The sequence below is a fragment of the Drosophila melanogaster genome, chromosome 3L (assembly GCF_000001215.4).
Source record: "Drosophila melanogaster chromosome 3L".
In the NCBI taxonomy this organism is placed as follows: Eukaryota; Metazoa; Arthropoda; class Insecta; order Diptera; family Drosophilidae; genus Drosophila; species Drosophila melanogaster.
Window position 1 is genome coordinate 5175333 of NT_037436.4, and position 21666 is coordinate 5196998.

Below are 21666 nucleotides of genomic sequence, written 5' to 3' on the forward strand. Positions count from 1 at the left end.
TTTAAAATAAATTTCGCTTTGTTTTGCGTTTTATTTGAATAATAAATATAAATAGCGAGATGGGAAAAATTGTTGACAAATTTTGCATTTCACTGCGGTCTTGTAAAGCCTTTTTCTTGATGAAATGTATGTATGCATATTAATTTGCATAATTTTGGATATCTAATCAAAGGGAAACTCTCAGAACCTCTGATTGTGACCCCAAAAAGGGGGTAAAGAACGGATTGGAATGCCATGAGAGCAAAGACTTTAATCAAGCGGAAAGGTTTCTGTGTTTGTTCTACGTGATTCGGAAAAGGTTGAGCAGGTTTTCTACTTCTTTTTCCTTTTTGGTGCGGTATTATCTTAAATTGGAAGTCGCAATGAGCACGTGCTCATTCACTTGAAGGAAAGAGAAGAGGCGATGGAACTCAAAGATACATTTTATAAGCAGTTGTAGAAGATGTATCTTATTTCGGTTGAAAACCTTTACAAGCTGGTTATTTATGTGTACTTTGCATTTGTTATTACAAAACGATCATTTCTAAATTGTAATCCTCTTGTATGTTATTATTATATATGTTTTGCCAATTTAAATATTTTTCAATCATTACTATATCAGCAAATAAAATTGTAGGTACATACGCCCCTTTTGAAACCATAATCACAATGATAATAAAAGCCACAAATGTTGACTACGCTTGTGTACACTGGAAATGCTACTCTACGTCCGTCCCCTCGATTATACCGCATTTTCACTATCCAAGTTAACCGCAAACATTTTGTTGCACACACACACACACAGAGAGAAAAAGCAGACGGGAAAAGTATCTGGCAGATAGCAAAAGTCATGTCTGAGTTTTGATATTGAAATGTGCCGGGCCGACCGAGGGAAAATGTGTGTGTAACCCGACAATGGGTCGCAGTTTAAATTTCATGTCAACGCCAGATACTCTCGAATAGCTCGAGATACAGATACGACAGATATACATATAGTACATGAATGCAGCAGTCGGTTGGATCCATCGAGTGGGTGGCAGTCAATGCGGGGCCTACGCAAATATGCGGAATATATGTACTATATATGAGGAGCAGACGACGGGACCCAGACTTTCAACTCAGCAGCAGCCACTTGGCGACAGTCTCACAATAAAATGCAATAAATTTATTGAATTAAAGCAGATAACTCAATTGAGTGGACAGCCCAATGCAAGAAGCTGGGGAGAAAACGGACAATGCATCTTGGCATTTAGAGGGAAAAGAACCCAGAAGCGATGAGTCAAGAACCCGAAGATGGCAAAATGCGTTTCTTACATGAAAGAATTTCAAAGTAGAGAAATAATCACATTGAATGGAGGTGAAGCAGTGTATGAATGATCATTATTTATGATTCACAACCACTTAACAACTAAAAGGTAAGCATATAGCTAAGAAATAAAGTAAAAGCTCTAAGGGTATTTCCAATCTGACGACTTTCCATTTCTATCACATGCGTGATTAGGGCCATTAAATCATAACCCATTGACCAAATGAGCAACAGACGATAAGAAACGCCATATCGATTGCGAGCTAAAACCGAAATGGAAAATGCGTCATCAAAAGCGCTGTTCTAATATTCATAATCAGACAGAACCAGTTGTTTCTCAACCTTTTGCACTGATTGCCATTGCTTCAGCCAACTGACAAAGATAACACGCCATTCTGATAAACATTTATCGATACGAAAGGTGAAAGAGGGACGACCTATTCAAAAGGAAAGAGAGAGCATGACTGGTTGGAGAGGGACAGGACGGTACAACAATAAATTTATCGCCGAAATGGAACAGTAAAAACATTTTAGCGCGATTAGTCCAACAAGGGGCAACAAAATGGTATATATGTACATATATATATGCGTGTATATATAGTATATGGAACTTGGCCAGACAGCTTGTTAGGGAAAGTGAAGGGGGTTATTGTGGGGTTAAGAGACCCGCTCGTCTGCTCTTGGGGGGCCGAAGGTCTGCAGGTCTCCAAAGCGATTGTCTGTTGGCATAATAAATTTTAGCATTAATTGAGTGTATGATTGAGCCAGAGTTCTTGTTGTTGCTCCTTGTGTAGGTGGAATGGACAGCAGCAAGTAAATAAGATTTTAATTGAAGCTTTTAGCAGGAAATGGAATATTAATGGAAGCTACTGATGAATTCTGCAGCTGTTGCAGCCACTTCTTCTCGAATTCCCCCCGAAGGCTTATGCAAAAATTAAAGGGGGTACCATAAAAAGTATCTCCTGTACTCATCCTCCATCAATGATGAAACTGCAAATTGCTAATCTAAAGCCAAAGTTCATCAAGTCTGCCTGCCAAGTGCATTTGACATTTGCATGTTGCTGCTGCGACAAAAACTTGTAAAGTTAGTTATCCATAGGCCCACTGAGTTGTGCAAAGTGGGGCGCCTGGGCACATCACCGGTATTTCCAGGTGTAATACCACCTGATTGGACAGGGGGGCATCTCTCATAATTGCTCCTGTCAATTTTGTATACGAAACTCATTTCTGCAGAAAGGTTAAAGCTTGATTGGCATCTGGGCAAAAGCAAAATGGCAGTCTCAATGAAGGTGGCCTACGAACGGCATAATGCGATCAAATTAGTTGGGCATGTCAATCAAATGCTAATTCAATTCAAAGTATACAGCTGATTAAAGTGAGTCGTGTTGAATCTGCGGGGATGGGATAAAATGTCGATTGATATTCAAGTCTTGTAAAAGAATGCTATTTGGGCATTGAGTAAAGGATATACAACTTTAAAGATTTTAAAATAAATATGTTTGTTATAAGATATATGTTTGTTGGGTTATTATTACATGATATATGGCGCGTGATATTTACCAACGTTGCCACATTAGCAATGACCACTAATCACAGAGAGCGAGATGGCAACTTACATATTTTTGCACTTGGGTGAAAAATAATTTATGTGACAACGTGCAGAAACCACTGAGTGTGAGTGGGTGCCAAAAAGAATCAAATAGAGGGGTAGGAAAGGGATGGTGACCAGCAATAGCGATTGCAAATAATAAATCAAATAAAGCTGTTGAACGTGATCGGAAGCCGCAGTTAAAGAATGGTCAAGTGGGTTTTGGACACCCAGAGCGGGAAGTATGGATAGCATATATGTATGTATGCATGTTGGTGATTCCGCATCTCCCCCCTTTAGCGGTGTCTGCCAATTAAACACAAATATGCTGCATTTAAATTGAATTAAGCCCGAGGCGATACAATGAGAAATAGCAACAAATAATCGCTTCAGTTTTGCCCCTTACTCTTTAACAGTTTTAACTGCACAGAGAAAAATGCCACGGAATGCATAAGCCTAGGTTCAGAAATCCAAACCTGACACCGGACACAAAAAATTTCAGTTACTCAAACTTGGAGATTCGGAAAATCTTTTAAACACTTCAAAAAGCTTATTGTTATTTAATAAGAAGTTATGATTAAGACAAGAAAGAAATAGAAGAGATTTTAAAGAGTTTGGTACTCTGACATCGAACTATTAGATTAGTTAAGATCAGTTATATTTTTTTTCCTATGTAGAGAAGAATACCTACTGTTTTTTTCCCATTCCATATTACACCTCTCTTCCCATAAATAATGAATGAATCAAGTCTCGACGAATGCGTGTGTAGCGGAAGTAACACTTAACTCAAACACGAGCACGAGTCTGTTCCAAAAGATGGATGAGGGTGATGATGCCCGGGGTTTATTGGGAGGTAAAGCCCTCCACAAACACACACGCGTGCACACACACTTGCACGGGCGTGTCAATCACACACACGGCCATAGAAACACGGACAATGGCAGCCCGAAAAGTGACAAAGACAACACGTTTCGTGCTGCTAAAAGTTACAGTGGCCTCTTAAAAACCCATGGCCACTCTCTCACTCGCACACATTCGCCGAGACTTCTCTTTCTTTATGCGGGTATTTAAATTTAATTTGCAAGCTGACAAAAAAGAAAGCAAAGCGGTTTCTTGACATCTCCCCCTTAAGTAAGTCTCCGTCTCTTTCGGTTCGCCACCGTCTGTCTCTTTCTGTGACAGACAGGAAGTGCAGAAGTGTGTGTCCCTCCATCCCCTCCCTAAGAACACTCAGCGCAGCACACAGCTTTTCCATATATGGCTACAAAAAGGAAAACTTAGCTGAAAGCAAGTCAAGTCAAGCACAAAACCTAAAATTCTGCTGGCTGTCGCTCTGCGCCCGTCTCTTTCTCCCCAACTATCCCCCTCTCTCTTTCGCTAAGTGGTTTTTTGGTCAGGCTACTAACGTTTTAAGGGGGTCGTCGAAATGAGGGATATAGTGTCGCACCAAGAGGACGGTAAAGGGAGATAGTGAAGTGACAGGCTTTGTTTCTCCATTTAGTGCAAATTAGGAGGGACAACAACATTTACTAAGGTGAAAAGCCCCCTCCAACAGATTTTCAACCTAATTGAACTGTTCAATGGGGACTGGGAAAATCAAAAGGGGGGGATGGCCAGAAGGGGGTTGTACAAAGGATAATGAGCAGACAAAAAGGGTGGCGAGGTACTGAAGCGAGGAAAATGAAGTAGGCTTTAGTTCAATAGGCTTTACAAATTTTTTGAATGCGAAAACTAGATTGCTTTTAAAAGTAGTAAAACTTGCAACCCTTTTGAATAAATTAAACTAAGGTTTTTTTATACCTTTCCTTAGAAAAATCTATATGATATATAATTAGTTGAAAATATACCCTCGAATTGAAGTACATTTCAATTTTCCTGACAACTTGAACTGCAACACACACACACAATCCATTAACAATTGGCCAGATGTGAAACGACTTCATTTCCATTATCTTCAACGTTTTAGCTCGACCATTTTACCTGGCCACTCTACAAAATCAACACTGGAAGCCAGAAAACTGGAAAACCAGAGCACAGGTTGCAACTGTTCTTGTTGTTGTCGTTGCTGTTTTGGCCAGCGATTAATGGAGGAAAGTACACAAAATGTTTTATCACTCATACGCCACATGTGCCGGCGAGGAACAGAGATAGGGCGAGTTTCAGAGCGAGACAAATGTGTCCCCAGTGCAAACAAAACGCCTACGTTAATTACACTGGCCAGCAAAAGCGGCGGAATAAACGAACTTTAACAACTACAGCAAAGTGAAGCCTCTGGCTGCGTGTGTTTGTGTTTTTGTGTGAATTGAAAATGACTCATTTATAAAAGCAAACGAAGTAAAATCGAAACACACACAAAACACAAAAAAAAAAAAACGCAAGCGAATTGACCTTTAAAAGAGAAAAGGCAGGAAAACAAAAACCATAAAAAGCACCTGACAACACTTTTGTGGCCAAGACAAAAGCGAACCACTAAAATTCAATCATCTTTGCAAGAAGCTGTAAAATGCGGCGGAAGAAAGAAGAGGAAATCCGGAAAGAGAAAGGTATAATGCCAGAAAAAGGACAGAAATATTTACAGATGTTATAATAAGTATCTATCAAACATAGGCAACTTACTCGAAGGCCTTAGATACTTTTACTAACTAATGATAGTGGTTGGAGACCCACTTTAGAACATTGTTACTATAACAAGAGTTTCGATAAAATGCGTCACTTCCAAATGACTGTCATTGAACAACTAACACGCCCCAGGTAAATTTATCTTTAAATGTTTGCAAGAAATTATCATAATCGCAGCTCGCTCAAAGCCCGAAGGGAAAAGTCTCGCGGTCTCAGAGTCCCAGTAGGCACTCTCAATCTGATTATAAACGCCCTACTCATACCTCGACGTTGACTCACCTTTTTGAAAAAGTTGATACAGCAGTCACGTCACTTGATCGGCCATATACATACATACATATAGTATCTTTCGCTCTTGTTTTGTCAAACAGTTGACATAATGTTCTCTGTACTTTTTTCCACAAACTGATAAGCAACAATTTTCTTTTTTTTTACTCTATTTCTGTTTGTGGGGAATTTGTGTTATCGCCGGGGGCTGACTAAACTCGATATTGTTATCGGGGGAGGAAAATGAGCTGGGTGGGGGTTTTGCCACCCCCGCCGCCCGCTTTCCACCGCTGCAAATATATAATTTTTTGTACATTCAAGGAATCCACCTTCATGCGTTTGAAGTTTATTGGATTTATAAAATGGTTTCCGTTTGCATTGAGAGTTACATACATATTTTTTCAAAAAGGGGAAAAACACAATTTCAACTTTATCGCAGCAAATGTCAAGTGACTTTCCGATGAAAAGGAAACTTTAAACTCGATGGTCATTCGAGACTTGTCGTGATGGAAAAACCCGGAGAGCCTTTCGTGACGCAAGGGAAACTTAAATATGATATTTTATCTAAATGGACTTTCATTTTAATGTAAACTATTGTGTTTCAATAAAGGGCAGAGTTCAGAATAATCTAAATGGCCAGCATACCATACAATATTTATGCTATCAATTCAATGATATAAAATGGTAAAATTTTGCCATTTTCTTATTGTTTAATATATGTATGTATGTATTTTTTATTGATATGCCCCAAGCTTGTTTGTCTGTGCTTTATTTCCATATATTTTATGCGTTTTGTACACATTATTTGTTCATTTTTTACGCTATTCGACCGTCTATTTTTATTTACATTTTCTTTTGCATTATTCTGTTATTATTGTTGCGTTTTATTCCGTTGGATTTGCATTTTTGAGCACGTACAAAGTTCGCACCAACGCTCAAACACACAAGATAGCCAAAAAAAAAAATACGCTTAGCAACCCCCGCGAAATAAAACGTGGAAAAAGTAGCAACTTGACTAACAAATTGTTCTGTCCGATTCTGCTCCTTTTTTTCTTTGAGCCAGGAAGTCAACACCGCGCGATAAGTGCAAAGCAAAGCGAATACAAATGGGTGGAGGGGGTGGATGACGGGCTGGAAGGGGAGGGAATATGTAAATCCTGAAATTGCCAACAAACCATAAAAAATGCTGCGGCCCAAAAGACATAAAACAGATGAGCCAAGCGAAAGCGGAGGAAAGCCCAAAAAATTCTTAAAAGATGAAGATGAGCAAGTTGCAAAGTGGCACTAAGAAAAATTCGTATGATTTTTCAAAAATATTTCTCGTGAAATAAACACATCAATTTTTAAAAATGTATATTCTGATTTGTTATGATTCAGTTACTATTTTTATTCCGTTTAATATTCTACGTTTGAATTTATTTCAGTGTAAGTGGGTGGCGGGGTCACCAGAGAGGATGCTTCAGCTGTTTAAGGACATGTGCCGAGGTGAGAGTTCACAGTTCTCCGCTCACGTTCAGCATCTTCGCTTCTTTTATTCCCTCTTATTTGCTTCTCTGCTTATTTTTTACAACTTATACTTTGTTACAGAAATAAAACAAAGAACAAAGTGAGGTTTTCGGGGGTGTTGGGTGGCAGAGTGGGTGGCAAAATAATCCCCTAAGGCCGTGGGCCAGGTTAACGATGTTGTCTGCTCGCCTTGTTCTTGGGGCGTGGGGGGTTGCGGAAGGAAAAGAAGAAGCAGGAGGGTGCAATGACTGTAACTTGTTCGCAGAGAAAGTTCCTTGAAGCTGTTAAGAAATTTCATTGTTGCCCATTTTCAAGGGTTGTTTTCATGTCTCACATTGCCTTCTTTATTCTCCTCTTCCTTTTCGGCGAGACAAAGGACGAAGCGGAACCAACGAGAAGGGGTGCCAGCGCACACAACAAGCGAGAGCCACCAAAAAATGCCAAAAATAAAGTTGCCCTCTTTATCGCACAACCAAACACTACCACTATTGCAATCACCCGAAATAAAGGCTTAACCTTGGACTTCAGAAGCTCAACCGGCGCTTCGACCTTAAGGCGTGGCAAAAGGGGCGGCGACGGCATACGGGGAGAGGGCCGGGTCAGCAGACTTAATCAGTCGTTGCCTTGTCGCTTTCATATCGGAATGTATTCCGTGAATGGGGCAAAATTGCACTGTAAAAAAACAACTTCTTTCCAGTTTCAAAAATCTGGAAAAATTTGTAAAAATCGAAGGAATCTCCGCTTCGACTTATAAAAAAGTTCAAACTAAATTATTCTTCTTTTTAAGATTGTAAATGTACAAAATCCAACATAAAGGACAGTTGTTAATTAATTATTAATTTACGAGCCCGTAACAACTTAAATTTCTGTGCAAAAATGAAGTGTGTGGAGCGATTGTAGCGTATAAAATCGTGCATGGCACTACCAGCTCATACTCAAACATACAGATACAGCAATGATTCAAATGATTCGAGGGCTGACTAATTCAAAGGCAGCGCTACTTTATTTGATAAGCGCTAACTAGCAGAAAAAATGTCATATGTTTTGTAATAAGAAAAATACTTTTGTAGTTTGACTTCAAAGTTTACAAAGTGAAAAGCACAAGTTCCGTTGCGAACCATATTTTTTCGCAGTTATTAAGTACGTCACAATGAAAACTAAACAAAAACAAACGGAAATTCAGACGAATAATTCCCAAATGGAAAGGGAAATCAGCTGACTCTTTTTTCATTTCGCTGAATGAACTTTATCTTGACGTTTGGCATTTGTCACTTCATTTGGTTTTTTATGGATTTTTGAGCAAACAAAAAATAATAGTATAAAAGCGGCTAACCTTTAATCGTTGGCGAATAAATTCTACAAAAATCTTGACACACACGCAAAAAGCTTATTTAATTATACACGCCACAAAGAGAGAGAGAGAAAAATGGAAAAGAAAAACGAAAAATTATATTTTAATTTTGAAATGTTCGAACAAACAAACAGACATTGAACCTTATGCTGAATTTCGACAGTGTGTGTGGGGGCGCTTTATATTTCTTTCTTCTCTTTTGTTATTAATTTGAGTATGTGTCTAATTTAATATTATTCTGCCAGGGGGCATTTGATTTTATTTACTTTTTGCTGTCGGCTTCTTTTGCTGCTTCTTCGGCTTCTTCCTTTTCTTCTGCTTCTTTACTCTTTTCTAGGCGCACGCACACTGGCACGCCGGCAAAAACACACACGAACACACACTGGTGTGTTTACAAACTTTTGCGACGTTTTCAAGTGCGACGTCGGCAGCGACTTTGGCTTTAACTATTTCGTTCTCCGCTTCCTCTCGCTGTTCGTTGGACTTTTTTGCCAACGCTTTAATAACTTTCTATTGCTATTTTTATATCTTTTTAAAGCACACGCACACAATAACACACGTAAGTGCCGCTCTCTTTCTGGTTATAATTTAACAATTTTCCTATAATTTATATTTTTTCTTGTTTCGTTTTGTTAGTCAGCTTTAAGCTTACGCACACACACAATCACTTGGCGACACAAACGAAAAACGAACGATGCAAAAGAGACGGTAACTACAGTTATAGTTGTTGTTGTTGCGAGAGCAGCTGATCTCAAAACGACGGGAGGAAGTAAGTGGGAGGAGAGAGTAGTGCCTCTTTTTTACTGGAGAAATGGACAAACTCTGGGAACTGCGAACTGCGAACTAACCGAGGCAAAAATTGAGAAGCGAGCTGAAAGCGGAATTCAAACAACGCAGCGCTGACGGCGACGCCGGCAGAAGCAGCGCCGCACAAGGCATGCGCACAGAGAGTAAGAAAGAGCGCGGCTAATGAATGAATGAACGAGGCGGAATGCGGGAAGAGCGCAGAGAGGCGCAATGACAAAATAGTTGTAGAAAAGCGCCGGCAAGCGGAACTCCACACTCTTTCTCACTCTCTCTTTCCACCCACACCCCTAGTTCACCGGAAAAAGAAAATTCGTTTGCGGCGGGGGTGTATTTTTCACCAAAAAGAGAGTGTGTGCAAAACGCTAGAGAGAGAGAGAGAGAGAGAAAGAACTGACGTCAGTTCTGCCTCCGTCGACGCCGCTGCCGGCGTCGCAAAGCGCCACCACCCAAAAAAACGCGAGAAGAAGCAGAACAAACACACACAAAAATTCGCACAGTGGAGCAGAAATCAAGCTTGTGGCAAATATATTACTTCATTCATCATTCGACGGGCGCGTTTGGCTCTCTCACTTGTTTTGCCAATTTTGGTGATCACCATTTTAGCATATTTTTTCTCATTTAATAAGTTTGCAAAAAAACCTAGGTACAGTGAAATGGTTATAATTAATAAAGGTATTTACATTGATCCCTTTTTTTACATAACATTTATTAAGAAAGTAACAAAAAATACATCCAAACTTTATAAAATGCATCTTTAACAACACAAAACCATATATACATACATATGTACATATGTATGGCCCACTTTACTGATCATTCACTGTGCATATAAGTAGTTTTTAACAAGTGGTTTTCTTTTGCTTTTTGGCACCGTGAGAAAAAAATTCAGAACTGCGGCTGTCTGGCATCCACTGTCTTCTATTAGCCCGGACCCGAATTTTTCACCACCCCCAACTCAAAAGTCACCAGCTGATGAGCTGGTCATCAATTTCTGTCTCTCTCTCATTTTTTGGCGGCTTTTGGGCCGAATTTTGTTTGTTTGCTCGTAAAAATAAATCATCGACCGTGGAGGAAACACGAGCGATGAGTGAAAAACTATTAAATTGGCACCATCGCACCACGAAAAACATAAAAAAAATTATTATCATGACCACCTGTCTGCCTTGAATCACTCATTTTCCACAATTTATTATAGAGCTACAACTTTAGAGTGGTTCGAAAAGACAAATAAAAATGGTAAAAATGAGTGTCGAGTTGAAGGAATCCCCTTGTTCGCCTTAAACTTTTGGCTAACCCACTTTTTATAATAATGAAAAATTTAACATTGTTTTGAACTCACGAAGTTTTAGACAAAAACCTGTTTATAGATGGGATGTTCGTTCATACTGGAATTGCCCATAACTCACCGCAAATGAATCTTTGACTTTTTGAGAATGCTTCTACTGATTGATTGACAATTACTTAATTGATAAATTGGAAAAGAATACAGGGGAGGAATTCCCATGGAGGTAATTGCATTTGACCGGATCTGTTGTGTTCTAGGAAAGCTGTAAATGTCATATGCTTACATATTTACATATGAATAAAATTAATGAAAGATTTCTAAGTTTGGTTTTAAATTCAATACAATAGTTTCCAAATTTCATAAAGCATTACCCAATTCACCTCCATCCATGAATCATCAATGTAATATTTCTTCTTTTCATTCAAATTTATGATCTGAACGTCTAACAAAGCATCAAATCAGGCAAAAAGTATTCGATAAAGATATGCAAAAGACGACAATGAGACAAAAGAAACGAGTTACAGAAAGCAATTTCAATGGAGAATAGCAATTTTATGGCTTACATTTTATTCGCGTTAAGAAGGGGGAGTGCGAATATCAGCTGATAAAAAGCAAAATGCGTTGGCAAAAAAGAAAATCGTGTATGTGGGTTAAGAAGAATGGATGAGAGGCTGAGGGATTCATGGAAGATGAGGGAACAACCGTGATAATAGCAAAACAAACGAAACAGAGAGAGAAACAATATTATAGAGCGAGAGGGCGATAGCCGTGGGGAATTTTCAATTGAAAACGAACGCGTATAAATGCGCCCATATGGAAAAGGCACCCACACACTCATCCGTGTGTGTGTGTGTGTTGAGGAAAATTGCGACTTTGCCTGCCTTTTTATCGGCTTGCGGCATCTCCCCTCCTACTCTTCCGCCCCTCCTGCATTTTCATGCTGGTTGCTCAAAGTCTCGCAGTCGACGTCAACGTCAACGTACATAGAAGCAGCGGGGTGTGAATGCGGCAAAAAAATACACTCATATGGGATAGGTACGCACAGCTGCGGGCACATTAGTAGAATATCAGATTACATGACACGAGTGTCAAACATAGGAGGCAATCAACGTGAATTATGCAAGGAATGTAACTTATGAAAAACCATTATTATTCGAGTTACAGCTGTTAATATCAAATACATTTTCAGTAATACTCTTTGTTTAGAGTACTAATGTGATGACCGCAATTGTTAATATTAAATACATTATCAACGGCGTCGCGATTACAGTAATAGCAGCGACGCCGGCAGAAGCATCCTCCCTCTATATCTATCTCCCTCTAGCCAGTGACGCAGGCAGCATCTTCTGTGCTGCTGCTTCTTCTTCTTCTTCTAGTTCTAATAGCATTTACTGTTTGTTCAACTGTTATGCGAGTTGGACTCCAAGTTATATTTTTTCTGCCTTTTTTTGTTGTTATTGGACTGTTGCTCTCGTGCGTTTCTAGTTTTCCATGGGTCCAACTTTTACTGCCATCCTTTACCTCCCATTCTCCGCTTCCCATCACCGATTCCCCTTGCCATTTACATTGACATTGCTATTCTCTTATTTTATCGCATCATGTTTGATTATACACTGTAATAAATTAATGGTTCAAGCAAAATTATTATATGTGCGTATACATTTTCAGAACAAAACGTTAGTTGTGTGATTTCTAAGCAATTGTTAATTTATTTATACTCTTTTAGCCAATGAATCTATTCTTCTCAGTGTATTTCTATAGGGTGCATTTACTTCTTCTGGCTCGTTTCATTCCATTTTCATTAACATTCGTTTGCAGGTCGTCAAGAAATTAAATGCTCATTATTTGGCCTTTTTCCCAACCATTCTTATTGTTTCCTCCTCGCATTTATGGTTTATTCATCATGCACGTTCGTTTTTCTTATCAGTCCAACTACTTTTGGGCTCTCTCTTACTGACTCCCTTTCCTCTTTCACTATCTTCTCGCCATCGACGTAGACATCTGCGCTGGCATCGACGTTGGCCACGGCAGAGACGTCAGCAGCATCAACGAGCCACCACTTTGCGGCACTTTTGTCGCTGACTGACCGATTGACGATTGACCATCCAAAACGGACTAAACACTAAGCCCCAAACAGTCCACACCCACTCAAATCACCACCCCTCGTTCCACAGAAAACACAACACGCACTAAAACACGCAAATAGCGGTGGTAAAAATAATGGTACATTCATATAAATACATATGTATGTATGTAACAACTATAAACAAGTTACAATTACTGGCCATAATATAGCTAAATTAGTCGCCTTTTGGCATGTGAAAACAATATGTTGATTAAAAAGGATCGCCAATGCAAATGCCTCTTTGAGTATGTTTCAAGATAAATACCCGCACCACGAATAATGGAATTAGTGATATATGGGTATATCACATAAACATATGGTGAAATATGTATATGAACTATTACCGATATCTTAGCATATATTGGGTTCTTTTGATATGCATAGGGGAACATTATGACAGCAGATAATGTTTTCAGTGGAACTGATCTCAAAGCGATTAGTATTTATCCTAGCTTGAGAAAATATTTTTACTTTTTTAATTTAGTTTTAGTGGCTAGCACTATTAACGTGACCTCCGCTGTGTTGGGCAAACATTTTTATTGCATGTCGCCTATCAATCGCTGGCAATTGTTGTTGTCAACGTCGCAGCAGCAGCGCAAAAATAATCGCAGCAGGAAATAAATAGAAATGTGTATCGAAATAAATAAGTAAACATGTGCGAAAAAAAATTGGAGTTCGGAATGGGGCATCAAGGATGGGAAAAGAGAGACTGTGTGTAGGCTGGTGGAAGTGCACGATAAAAGCTTTAACGTTAATGACCAAGCTCGTATTTGCGAAGCCATATTTATCAGCACACACTCTTCTTTTTCCCCATCAATTGGGGATTCTCTACATTCACTGTGGGGCAGATGGAACAAATATGAATCAAATATTCTTTGATATTGTAAGTAAAACATGTGCCGGAAATTCCACATAATTTATAATTTATTATACATTAAAGGTCGTTAATACAATTGGCTCGTTTTCCAAATAAGCAAATTCTGAATTTCGAACAATTTTTTGATCAATTTATTTTTGAATCAATTCGTATGGGTTTTGGAAAATGTTTTTCAACCGGGGGTCCTATTTCAAAAAGGGAGAGATTTTTCACGCCTCAAAAACTTAGTCACTTTTGATTAAAAGACGTCATTGTTATTACCAATCGTCAAAAAATAAACATTTTCTTTTGTGCCAAGGAAAATCGGTTAATTTCAAGTTACTAAGTAAATATGTATGAGCAACAGGTAAGTTTTTGGTGGGCGTCTCTTATCGATTATGGATTTCTGTTTGTGTTCGGTTTATTTTTAGGAAATATGTGATAAGAGCGAACTTTAGATAAACATGCCGAGGGTAAACAGATTTACCGCCATTAATGGGAAATTACGGAGCAAATTGTAGGCGTTGACAATGAGAAGATAAAATACGAAAAAGGGGTTGGCGGAATCATGAAATAAAGTTGATTTTAGCCTTGACTTCAGTTCAGCTGACTTTGTGAACTTTGAATTTGCCAGGACAATCCTGCGGTAATACTTGGCCATTAAGCAGGCAATCCGAAGGGCTTTTCCAGCTGGCTTTTCACAAAAGCCCCTGCCCTTCTACACCAACCCCTCACATCTCTCACAAAAGCACTAAGCCACCTTAAGACGGAGCCGAGCAGGAATGTATCCATCATAATCTCATTATCCCGACTCTAGGCGAACATTTTCCAGCGCAAAAAAATGGAAAGAAACTCTTGGCAAGTCACGGCAAAATATGCAAAGCAGAAAATTCGGCATAGCTGAAATGAGAACATTGGCGTACTCCTCAGTTTTAAAGCAAGCCATCCATCCACAAATTCCATTTCATAATCCCTCTTAGAATCTCCTTGGTACCACGCCCACAAATGTCAGAGGGGGCTGGTGCGTGGGTAAGTGTGTGTGTGTGTCAGTGATGTTCAAGTGCAAAATGTGAATAAAATACCTGAATTGCTAAGAAATAAGCGGAATTGCATTAAGTGCATCCGCTGCAGTGGGGTAAACCCCCCACAAAAAGGGGGCTAAAAGCCACTGAAATGTGAGGAAATCCGAGGATTTAAGCTGCTTGGTGTGGCCAGCAATTTCAAGGATATGCAGGAGATGGAAATTAGTTTAGTTATGCAGCGATGGCAGAGGATTTGCACTGCAAGGTTAGAATAACGAACAAGAAAGCAGTGCTTAGTCTTTTCTAGAAATCAATGAATTTGAGAAACACGTATAAAAACAGCTGTCTAAAATAATATTATTTTTAGACCTTTAAGTGCACTTTGCTCCGACTTTTGACTAAATTCACCACGTTTACGAGGTCATTGTTTCTCGCAGCTCCTCGTGTGCTTGTGACATCCTGTTGGATGCGTGTGTGTGTGTGTGTGTGCGTTTTGTGTCTCTGTATGCGTGTTGTCCATTTTAATGACAAACATAACCATGAAAACATGAGCATTAATGGACAGCCATCCATAATGGACATTAACTGCTGGGCGGAGTGTCGGTGGGGGCCAACAATTGGTTGACATTTGAAGTCATGTCTCGGACTAAATTAGACAGTCGATCCCCGAAAACCCCACACTTACTGCACAACCCCCCCCCCCCCCCTCTCCACAATAGATTGTATGTAATCGGTAATATATAATATCAATGTATGAGCGCAATTGGTCAACTGAGCCGAGGATTTGTCCGAGTCTCGAGCTGTGGGCATGCATAAAATTGATATCTTAATGGCTGGAATGGGTGTTCCAACCAAAGCATTCAATGGTCAGGTTAATTTGGTGCGTGCCCAACCCACCGTTAAGGGAGTTATCTTTTGGGGGAATGGGTCGCCAACTGCACATGAATCCTAATGGAGTGAGAGCAGTTGGTGGACGGAAGTCAACACAATGGGCTACAGAATATTGGAACATAGCGCTTATCCTCAAAATGGCACTTATAATGCATGAATCGATGAGATTTCATTAAAAGTACTTGGTATTACTTTACTTCTATATACTGTTAATCCCTAAAATCCATTTCTAATGAATATGTTCAATGGAAATGTTGCTATCACTCCACACACGATATTAAAATCCGCTCCAACTAATTCAATCAAGAAACGCTTTTATCTACTCAAACGACACCCAGGAAAATGTAAAAAAAAAAAATCCCTAGAAACGCCATTAAATCGAGCTCACATCGACTTCAAAGCTCATTAAAACGATTCTCCAGCGGACAGAAAGGGAGAGAACAAGCGGAAAAGCGGAAAAGTGGGGAGCCAACTGCCCCCAAAAGAATCATAAATCATTGCTGAAATTTTCATAAATTTAATGAACATTAAGTGCGCCCCAAGGCTTGAGGGTGTGTGTGGAACGCAGGGGACGCGGCGGCAATCGTTACATGACTTCCACTGGACACCAGGACTACCAGGACGGCGAAGGAGGAAACGAGAGGCAAGAAAGGACCCGAAATGGCAGACATCAGTCAAGCGTAATTCAATGTAAAGCGATATACCGATTTCCACACCCACTTCTCACATGCGATTTTTACAGTGCAGGAAAACATCTTGTTATTAATGCTTAAAACCTACGATTTGGATGCCTATGGAAAAGTAATTCGAATTTTTCTTTTAAATAATTATTGCTTGTTTTCTATACTTTAAACCACTATAAATGCTCCAAATGACTATGACTTTTTTCTGTGTGTAGTGGGGCCACCGCTGTGCCAGTGTGTGTAACTTGAGGCGAGGTGTGGGTGTCCGTTGGTCAGGGGGTGGTGAAAAGCGCGGCGAGCAGGTCTGCCATGGAGCCCAGTTTCGGTTGACAGCAAATCTGAATTTGATCACTGGGCAAACATTAAAAGCGCAACACAAGCAGCAGGAGGGCTGAGGAGGGTAAAAGTGATTTATGAACATCCGTTGGGTGACCGAAAGACCCGATACTAGAGACACCCCCTCCCTACATATATGAACCACATATAGGACCACGAATGCCACATCACCACCCCCTCTGCGAATATTTCTCAGCCACCCACGTGATTTCGCTAATGCCGTTCTTCATGTGCCTCACCCACACACACACATTTCCACTATGGCATTCGGTGTGCGGGTCGAATTACAAAAAAAAATTGCATTCTACTGAGCTTAAATTTCACTACAATTACGAAAATACAAAATGAGAACAATGTCTGGGGGAAATATCTTGAAGTTAAGTTAAGTATTTAGTATATAATTAAACAAGTTATTGCATTATTCGAAGAAAACTATTCTCTTTGAAATTATAACCACATCTATAAAGAAACCACAAAGAATCTACAAATCCTTTATAAAACACAATAAGTTATATAAGCAGAAAGCTATCTATTTAAATTATAAATAATTGCCTACATCGATATACAGGTATTTATTTATTGAAAAGCAAAAACGTGTAAAAACTTTGCCAATTCAGATCTAAACAAAAAAAATCCAATAAAAGCGAAGAGTGCTGGTGTGTGTGGGCTGTCTTTTAAAATTATTGACATTACCCGTTGTACCATCGTCTGTTGTTATCCCAACTTTTCTAATTTCTAAACAAGCCTCAGAGCAACAAAAGCGTCGACAAGGAACAAAAAAATAAAAGTTTATCAACGCGTAAATTGGCCATGTCCATGAGGAAACATGGTTGAGTGGCTAAAAGGGGGTGTGTGTGTGTGTGTTGGCTTTATAGCGCGGGCTTTGGCCTTTTGACTAACGGGAATGCCACTTAACGAATCACACAGTATTAGGCGCCTTCCGCCCACTTTTCTTCGCTTTCGCAGCTACCCCCCGCTGTCACTTGGCTTTCATCTTCCCGACCAGTTTGTTCGTTTTCCACCCGCCATTTTTCGAGCTTTCCTCCCCATTTCCTTGCCAATTTTTTCCTGCTGCCTTTTTCGGGTTAAACTCTCGACAGGCGACGTTCTTTCTTTTTTTCCTTCGACTTGTTAAAAGTGTCAATTTTCGCTTTACCAGCGTGCGTGGGGGGTGATTTTTGGATGGAAAACTGTTGGGTGGTGGGGCGTAAACTGTTTGTTTATGCTCACATGTCGTGGGTTGGAGGTTCTGGGACATGTCGCGGCTTATTGTGTTACACAGGAGCTGCTACTCCGGCTGGTGCTCCTGCTCCTGCTCCTACTCCTCCTGCTGCTGCTTCTTCTCGCAGTCCTTCAACTGATCCTGCCAGCCGAGCCCGCCTCGTCTCCTGCTGACAGCCTCCACCAAATTGCCAATTAAAATGTGCGACAAGTGGGTGGGAAACACCGAGCGGAAGCATTTTTCCACCCATTCTCGTCTCGACTCGACTTTTTTTCGCTTTTTTTTTTGTGTTAGTTAACTTTGAGCCGATTATAGCCGTGTGGCAGCGTGGCCTAAGTGCAGGGCAAACAAAGTGATTTGAGCTTTGTCTGCCCCCTTTTCCAGTGGGCGGGGCTTTAACTTTTGTCTTTGCAAAAGGAAAGAGAGAGAGAGAGAGGGAGAGTAAGAGTGCGTCCCCTCTATAGTTAAAGGATACAAATCCTCGTTGAATAATTAAACAGCAAATTGCAGCAGGACAAAAGGGAGCAAGTGGCGGCGGCCTATCCCCAACTGGGTTTTTTTTTTGTTAACCCCCAACTTACCTCATTTCTTGGCATTCTTTTTTCTTGTTTACCTCATAAAAATTCTTTTGAAACTTACCTGCAAAAAAATAGAGAGAGAAAGGTTGAGCCGATTGGTGATAACAATTGGTTGGAAACAAAGGGATCATATTGAAGGGCCTGTGACATTATTATCACTGGAATCCCAAGAGTTCCAAATCCTTTCAACACACCCAAATCAAGTAAGCTCTAAGTGATAAGTTTTAACCAAGTTTTTAAATCGAATTGAACTTTGAGCGCCGTCTTCTGACAGACTTACCCTTGTTAGTCAACAAATTATTGGCTATTTTTAATGCGATTTCACAGAAACTTTCAGGTGAGTGGCATTATTTGTCATTAAGGTGGAAAAACAATCTATGACACTGAAAAACTTATAGATTGTATTTCCAAACATGAATATCGATTCCCTCTTTATTCTACACCCACTTTTCCATATCACTTTCAATCCATCCATCTATTGATAACAATCTTTTTGACTTCGCTCTAACGTAATTGGCATCTTTCAAGAAATCGTGTTCGCTTCATTTATAACACTCGTTCTCCTTGCAAAAATTCCAACAATTTGTCAAAAAAAACAAAAAAATAATTGATAGTATCCCTCACAAAACCTTCTGAACACAAAAGTTCCAAAACAAAAACCACAAACAAAGGCTTCTGGCAGTGGAGTGAACAACTTGCTCCAATTTCGCATCCAAAAACAACAAGAAAAACGGGCAAGAAACGTGTAAACTTCGTTGAAGTTCTATATTCCACTCAGATAGAAATGCAAATATTGATGGATAGGCTGTGCCACTGGCAGCAGCAGGTCGCAAATTCATGGACAGAGATTGATGATTGATAGTGTCGCACATAAATATTAACAATTCATGGCGCACACAAGCTGCCAAAAAGACAAAAAAAAAAAAAAAAAAAAAACAGATCAGAAAACCCCAAAAACTTTTTGCCAAAAGCCTAGGAAAAGAAGAGGAGCACCAAGCAAACAAGAGAATAGCAAAATAAACGAATCCCACGCAAAAGTCATGGAATATTAATGAAGCCCAACAACTCGGAAACTTTTACGGTCAACGTGTTGAGACCCCTTGAAAGGTGCAACACACAACGGAGATTTCCATCCCCAAATTCTGTGCGGTTGCATAAATGAAACCACTGCGACAATAGATGTTGCAAGAGGTGGGTGACGAGGGTCACTCTTCAGGTGAAAAAAAAAACGCAACGTTGCATGCAATGCAGGGCCTAAAAATTGATGAAAAGAACTCCTGAAATTAGTCACAATGGGGATTTTCAACATAACAAATTTGAAAAGGAAATCATATTTGTTTCTCACCTTATTCTAGCATTTTTGTAACTTTGTTTTGGGAATTTTTTAATAGAAGAAATTAATAAAACCTTCAGCATAACAAGGATTTGTAAGCTAGATTTGATTTTTTACTTTAATAAAAACTCTCTTTACTTATTTGCTGAATTTTAGTTATAACTTAACTTTTTACTATTACAGAATTTCCTATTGCGAAAACCCACTGGTTCTTCACCTTCTTTTTTTTTATTATTTTCTGTTTCTTTTTCATTTGCATTTCAGTCACGTTTGACATTCATATTTGTTTGGGAATTATGTTTTGTTGCACACCCGGAGCAGAAAACCAGGAGGGAGCTGATTTTGGGGGCATGGAGGTGGAAAGAATTCCGGTAAGGATTGCGTGTGCCATGGGTATTACCATTGTTGCTGCTGTTGTCGCTGCAGTTTCTCGTTTAACTTTGTTGACACTTCGTTTGATGAAGTGCGCTCTGTGCTCCGCTGCCAATTCTCTTGGCACCCCAAAACCCCCAGCCCAAGCCCAAGCCCCCACGCAGCATGACACCCCCCCCACACCCTATTTTCCAGGCATTTCCCCCTTGCGGTTCCCCGGAACTGGCATAATTGAATATGTCTTCATTTCACGTTTCTTGAGTTTCCTCGACTATTTTTCATCTGCGTTCAGCTTGTTTTGAATTTCCCGGGCTACGGAAGAGAGAAAAGCTGCCATCGATTGGGGAATTGAGAAAATTGAAAACGAGACGCATGATTGGGGGGCGGCGATTGGGGGTTGAAGTATAAACGCGTTTGGCAGCTGATTGTGAACTATAATGATAATTGAAGTGGAATGAAAAATACAGCAGAAGCGGGTTAAAAAGCATCAAAAGCAGACACAACGTCTTGAGAAATATGAAAATTTTCACACCCCAATGCAAAATGTCCTCGGTGGAAAGACTAAGGAAATTGCAAGTGAAGTTGATCAAAATTGATATGTGACGGAATTATAAAGGATAGCTGCACCTGGCTTATAAGATATTTCTGAGAAGTCGAAGATGTGGCGAAGATGTCTTTGAAGGCAAAGTGTTAAGGCTAAAGAATTTTCTTTCTAAACCCAGAATTCAATTAAACGCAGTTGCCAAATACATTTGTAATTTAAGAAACTTGCTCTGCAAAACAACTTCAACCACTTACCGCATTTCAAAAAAAAAAAAAAAAAATAAAATTCCAGACATTAAACTTCAATTTGGCCTGAAACACTGAAAATGTTACAAATACTAACAAAAAAGGATGTCCTGCCGGCAAGAAGAAGGAGAAGACAAAACCGGAAGTAGTAGAAGAAATTGGGGAAGAAAGGAGTGCAGGAAGAGCTTGCATTTTATGCATTAATTCAAAAATCGTGTTCAGTTGAGAGAGCAAACCGCAGTAAGTCCTCATTCTTCATTCCACCTCGAGCCATTTTCCCCACTTCTGCCACTTTATCGCCACCGAAAAACCCGCAGGACACAAGGAGAACCCTCAGAAAAAGTTGGCAACTCTGTCTGGGGTTGCCTCACATGTGTTGTTTTGCAAGTGTGTGAGTGGAAATGCAACCAAGCGTGGTCTAAAGTTCCTTGGGCCGCCTCTTTCTCACCAAATTCGTCTTCCCATCTTACAACTGTTCCCTTACCTCTAGGCTGTTTTTACACCTGGCGCAAAACTTGAAGAACTTCCGAAAAACTTGCACTTTAAGTTAAGGAGTTCAAAAAAAAAAACAAAGAAATTCGAAAAAATTAATAGAAGAAGATGGCAGTACTGAGACAGAGTCTGAAGAATGGGTCGAAAGAAGTGGCAAGTTTGTGTGTAGAATAGCATGAAAAAAGTTTATCCAAAGCACGCAACTTTAATATTATGTGCAAAAATATTTGCGACGAATTAAAAAGTAAAGAAAGATTGC

At 39.7% G+C, this 21666-nt stretch overlaps 1 protein-coding gene across 8 annotated transcripts in view; it reads right to left on the reverse strand.

The window, feature by feature from the left end:
* shep (alan shepard) overlaps positions 1–21666 on the reverse strand; it is a 122124-nt gene that overhangs the window by 19512 nt on the left and 80946 nt on the right. For 3 of the 8 annotated variants that reach the window (NM_001274510.1, NM_168114.5, NM_001169879.2), the window contains exon 1: positions 8883–9465. The exons of the other annotated variants lie outside the window; for them this stretch is intronic. The gene's annotated coding sequence lies outside the window, so the exon portion shown is untranslated. Of the gene's footprint in view, positions 1–8882; positions 9466–21666 lie in introns of those variants that run through there. 8 annotated transcript variants of the gene reach the window in all.